Below are 6,000 nucleotides of genomic sequence, written 5' to 3'. Positions count from 1 at the left end.
CTGCGGTGTGTTCACGCTCGTAAAACCTCAGGACCAGGGGCTACTGAGAATCCCTTTCTCGAGTTACTGCGGCCTTGAAGTCAGTGTGCCAAATACTCCGTTCGTGCAGGTGTGAAATAGGACTAGCGAGGAACTGGAAATCCGTGGTACTTCAGTTTTATGTTTGGGTTAAGGTGGATCAGGTCTTTTAGTTGGTTTCACTTTCAAATTCCAGCTGCTTTAGGCCTCGATATAAATTGGTAATTTTTTTTTTTCGTGAGGAAGAGTGTTTGTGAAGTAATCAAATATATTTGCAGTGTGATTTTTGTAAGGCCGTTGTTTTCATGTCTTGGTAAGAGCTTCCCTACCAAGAAGCACAGGAAAAGTCAGTTATGGTTTTGGYTGGAACATGAAATGGCATGTAGAGGCAGAGTAGCTGATCATAGACCCTGGTTCTGTAAATCCTTAAAGTATTTTTTCTAAAATGACTTTGGTTGACAAGCAGTGCTTTTGGTGGCAGTATTGACTTGACTTGGCCTGCCTCTTCCTTGCTCCAGCTGCACCAGCACAACAGTTCGTGGAATTATGTCCGGTAACTAGCTTGAGGAAATGATCCAGGTTAAAATTAACTACCTTGGTTTTGTTGTTTTTTTCTTCCTTCTAATGCGGTTATATTTAACCTGTATAATTTCTCTGGGCAACAGGTGTGTCAGGAGGCAAGAGGATTGTTTAAGCAAATACCCTAGTGAAAGAAGTACTTGAGAAATACACCTCGACTGTGGTAGTCCTGGCAAAGTTCAGTWTGAGCAGTTGCAGTTGTTTCACAATGTTCAGTTTGACAGAAATGATATTGACTTCGTTTATAAATATCTGGGGGGTTTGGGCCTGTTATGTGAAATTGAACAGCATTTGATTTTTGTAATAGTGGGATTCTACTTGACAAGTAATTCTGCTTTTTAATTCTTCATAAATTAAACTATTAGTTTTCATGTGTATCCACTTAAGATACTTCCTCAAACTTGTTACAGAYACTGCTTTCAGATTACCAGACATGTATGTTTGGTTTAGGTTTTTTTTTGTAAAATATGGAACTTGTCTGAGATTTTTGTTGGTAGGGGAAGGGTTACTGCTTGTTAACAAACAATTCAAACAGGGAAAAAACCCCCAAACTTCCGGGTTGATATTTAATCGTTTAAGGTGCCATTCAGCCTTGTCTTGTTTTTTATTTCTTCCGCTTCATGTTCTTACATGGAAAAGCTTAGCACATTYAGGCAAAATAAAAGAATGTGAGGAAAGCAGAGCATTTTCATTACTAATGTTCTTCTAAGGGCCCCAAAACCTCTGCTACAGCTAACTTTACCACTCAGTTTTCAAATTTCGTAGTACAAACAGAGCAATTACTTTAATTTGTAGTGTTGGTTAATTAACTTCTTAGTATAGAATTTCACAGAAGTCATGACTCTTCATGGTTGGATTGGTCTTGGAAAAGAAATTGCTGCTTTTAAGAGCTTTTAGCTTTTGCTTCCCCCACTCCATTTTAAGTTTCTGCAAAAAAGTGGATATGTAAACTAGTAGTAGAGGTATTGCCCCCCATGTTCTCCACATGTTCTTTGCATGAAATGTTTTTGTCAACTTGAAAAATTGTGAATTTTTTATTAAAAAAAAAAAAACCAAAACTTGTGTTGAAAATAATTGTGAATCAAAAGCAGTTTTCTTCACTAGGTAATTTCCTCATTTGAAAGSAGCTCCTTTTTTAGCAATGCTTTTCTTCAGGAGATACATATAATTTGCTATCAATGCCTCATGGCTTCAGCTTAGTTTTAGAGATGAAGACTATGGATAGTTCTCCTCTTAGAGCAGAAAATCAGTACCTAATACAGTTCTTAATACAAAATGTAATTCAGAAGAAGTAGAATTACAGTTAAGGTGCCTTTTCATCACATTATAATGAGTTAATTTTTCTTGAGGGAAAGACTTTGGTAGATCTCTGAAGTAAAGGAACGTTCATTGTAGTGTTTCAGGTTTTTTAAAGTACTAGCTTCCATATGTATGMTGGAAACAGTAAAGGCCAAATGAGAAAGCAGACATAGAAATGTTTCTGAGGAGTGGTGGTATTGGTAGGTAGTTGCATAGTGAAGTCAGTAGTAGTTGTTCCTGCCRTTCTTACTTTCTGTTTATTTACTTTGTGAAGTATTTTTAAACCTTTCAGTGTTAATGAACTGGTTCAATACTGAAGGGGTGGCACAAGACCAGCGGACTCACCAGGCTGTTGGGACAACAGTAGCTGTTTTACAGTAGCTTTATCTGTAAAGGAGAAAAAAAGTGTGTTGAGTACAGATAGTGGCCAAAACATTCAGCTGTTAGTCTCATCTTATACTGAATTATTGTTAGTAGTATTGGTAGTATTATTTTGGATTTAGTAGTCTTTCAGAATAAAAAGATGTGTTTGAAGCACTTTTTCAGCCCCTTAGCAGAATCTGAAATGAAAGATTCCRGTGTCTCTCTATAATTCCGGCACAAGCAAATTTGGCTCTATCCTTTAGGAAGGTACATCATTCACTTCTGTGAGTGGTCCACCTGGGGAAAGGAACTTACTAGTGTAGTTGGTTATTTTCTTAACTCAGTTAAGAAAGTCCCTGTGATAATTTGAAACTCTTTGTCAGACATTACACTGTTTATTTGTTGTAGGAGTTCAAAGATGTGAAATGCAAAATCACAGAAGAGAAAGGAGACTCAGGGTTAATGCATCTKTGTGCTGCCCTGAAGGATTGAATTCTCTATCCCTACTGTTGCCACAAAATTCCTTTGTCATGTAAAAGCTACTTTAATTTTGTCATACCTCATGCCTGAGTGTTTAATTTTATAGTCCTAATGTTCTCTTACCGTGTTTTTTGTGTATATTATAAATTCCTCATTATAGCTACTTCTAGAATATATAATCATATGCATTAAAGTTTTGGTGCTCTGTGGTTTTCTTATATGTAATATTATGTAGAAGCAACAAGACTTCACAGATTCTTTCAGAAGTTTAGAGCTGCACACTTTGGACTCTTTCCAATTACATTTTGCCATTAAAATCAGTGAATTAGTTCCCCTATTCTGTATTGATGTTCTGAGAAATATTGCTGAGTATATTATAAAATCAWAATTAGTAGTATTAATATTAAGTATAGATYCTTAAAATTAGTTATATATATGACATTGAGGACTAGTAATGAYTTGTGTTTAGAGTGTGATGCTTTTGAAGCTTAAGAGATACTAWGGGCATTCCTCATATTTCTGATAAAAATGTAGCCAGATTAGGCATAAATGTTTCTACTTCAATATTTTGTCCTTAAAACTGTGTTTGATAATCTCAGAGTATRTGAGAAGGCTTCAGTTTTGAAGCTAATGTCAGTTTGACAGCCTGGTACCACAAGATAAATGGTGTTAGACTATTACAGTTTTGTTAAAACAGAAGAAAACACTTCTTGGAGTAAGATAGATCAAAGTGGATTTTAAAAATAAATGTATGGGAAATCACTCTTCTATAGAGATCCTTTTAGAGTTCCATTAAAAAGGATGTTTGCAGGTATCTCTGAGATTGTTTTTGATATATGTTATTTTGGTATATAGCCAAATCCATAAAATAATATGGAGGAGTCAGAACTGATTTAGATGGATTTTGTGTGTCCAGCCCCAAATAAAATTTGTAGCCATGTTAGAGGTTTCTAGGTTTCTACTAGTAAAGTTTTCCAAACACAGTGAAGTTTTGTTCTCATTCACATCTTCCAGAATCTTATCAAAACTGAGCATCTTGGCATCTAAATCTGTTTACTATTCATAAATTAGGCAATCTGTAAATTAGGCCTTCACTTGTTCAAAGGCATGTTCAAACCACACCTCAGGCACGCCTATGGAATTGGACTCGGACCAAAACCCTGTGGTGACTCTCCCTTTTGTTCAGAAGCACAAAGGAGTGAGGAGGAAGAGGTTCTGTTCATGTCTTCTTTAAAAAAAAGAAATGCCCAGAATAAACGACAAACCAACAAAACTCCAAAGACTAGAGCCTTGCTTTTCCTTGCAGACAAGATGATTAAAGTCTAATTGGGGTAAAGAAATATACTAGGCCAATTACTTTCTTCGAAAAAAAGAGGTGAGCCCCTATAATCTGGCCCATGTTCCAAAATCTATTTTGTCTTTTATTCCATTTAAAATGCCATTATGAACTTCAAACCTTGACTTGTGTTTGTTGTTTGCTGCCCTTCTCTGTAGAGTGGCATGCACAGTGCTGCTGCTGCTTTGTCCAGCAAAGCTTTACTGTCTGCTTCCATATTCTGAAGATTGCCACTGAAAGGAGAAGTTAGGAGGTGCTCCACCTTCCCAGTGTGATGCAGAGCCTGCTGAGAGATTATGGTTTGAACACCGTTTGGCAGAGTAGACTGGTGTTCTGCTCATAGTTTCTGTGTTCCAGGTTACTGTGCTGTAACCCTGTGCTGCTGGACAAAATGAGAACACATCTTTTTTTCCCCTGCTGGCATGTTAAAAGAATGTATTACTTTTGCTTTGATGGGAAGAGCTTAGCTAAATGTATGGCAAGGGCAGGGACCAGGACTCTGAGTACTGATCTTACCTATATCCTAGACCTTCTTAAACAGATCAAGGTGAAGGCAAAAGGGTATGTTCACTTGGTTATTTTTATAGTTTGCATCTATTTTTCAAAAGTTTTGCTAAGTGGTGCATTTCTCCCTGACTTTGATACTTAAAAATTGTAGATCCTTTTGTATGGAGTCCCCCTTTTGTGCCCTGTTTTAGTGAAGACCATACTTTTGGGTTGTGCTACCCATTACATATGACAGTCAGAGCAGGCAGCAGAACTTAAATTACTAAYCACATTGCATGGTAGTGGTCTTGCTGCGGGGCACCTAAAGAAGGAGAAATATCTGGGAGTGGGCTGATCATCCAGCATGATGTCAGAATTTTAAGAGTTTTATAGTGGGGAATAGTACTGCTAACTACCTCATCTACGAGAGTTTTTAGCTTGTAGCTTCACAAGTTTGTGAGTGTGTCTCCACTGCTTGCAGAAGAACGATCCCGGATCTCATAACCATGTCATTATCTGCTGAACTGGTCGATTTCCAGAAAGTTTCAGCACTTGCWTCATTGGTGCTAATATTTGTGAGCACAGAGGAGTCAGGCTGGACTGTAAGAAGYGGCTCTTGTGAGAGGTTAATGTGTGAGTTTCCTAATGTACATTAGAAACACTGAGGAAATACATGTTTTTACRTCTTAAATTATGATCTTCATGACAGTATGAGATACTAAGATAGTAAGTTGCTTAATAAAAAAGGTATGTTAAAAAGCATTAATGCAGCTAATTTTCATGTTTCAAATTTTGAAAATCCTGCTGCTGTTTAAATGAAACATTTACATGCTGTTCCATGTGGTAAATGAAACGTAAGTCTCCATTTTTACATTTGAATAAAGTTTTTAATGACATAGTAATAGTTTCTGTAATGTAAGGGCATTTGAGGTATTTGGTAGCTATTTCATTACATATTAAATGTAATGTCAGGGACTGTATGTTGAGTTTTGGCTATTGCTGACATATACCCTGGCAGAATAATGTTCCAGGACTTTGATGGTTCCTGTCGAGAAGATGGTTGTGAATACAGAGAGGGTAAACTCCTGTTGGTGTGTTAAGGTAGAATGTATGTGCTTTTTCAGATCACTCTTACTGGGGTAAAACCTTACTAAACCAAAGCTAAAGGTTTGGATTTTCATCCGTCGTCCAAAAGCTCGAGATAAAGTAGGAGAAAAACGCCTGTCTTGTAACATGTGGGTAACTTTCTCAGTCCTTAGCTCCCCAAAACTTTATYTGAAACCTAAGTGTGAAGTTGTAAAAACATAAATCAGAAAGTATTTTGCCAAAATCTGTGTATTTCCCTTGGCTCAGTAAGAAACTAGGAAATTTTCCTCGATTAAAAGCTGTAGGGAGTTGCCTTTTTTAAGCCTGATTTCCTAAGAAAATGAGGTTTATGT

This window comes from Malurus melanocephalus, unplaced genomic scaffold (assembly GCF_030028575.1).
Source record: "Malurus melanocephalus ecotype Western Australia unplaced genomic scaffold, MMel_1.1 scaffold_270, whole genome shotgun sequence".
In the NCBI taxonomy this organism is placed as follows: domain Eukaryota; kingdom Metazoa; phylum Chordata; class Aves; order Passeriformes; family Maluridae; genus Malurus; species Malurus melanocephalus.
This window is presented reverse-complemented; position numbering follows the sequence as displayed.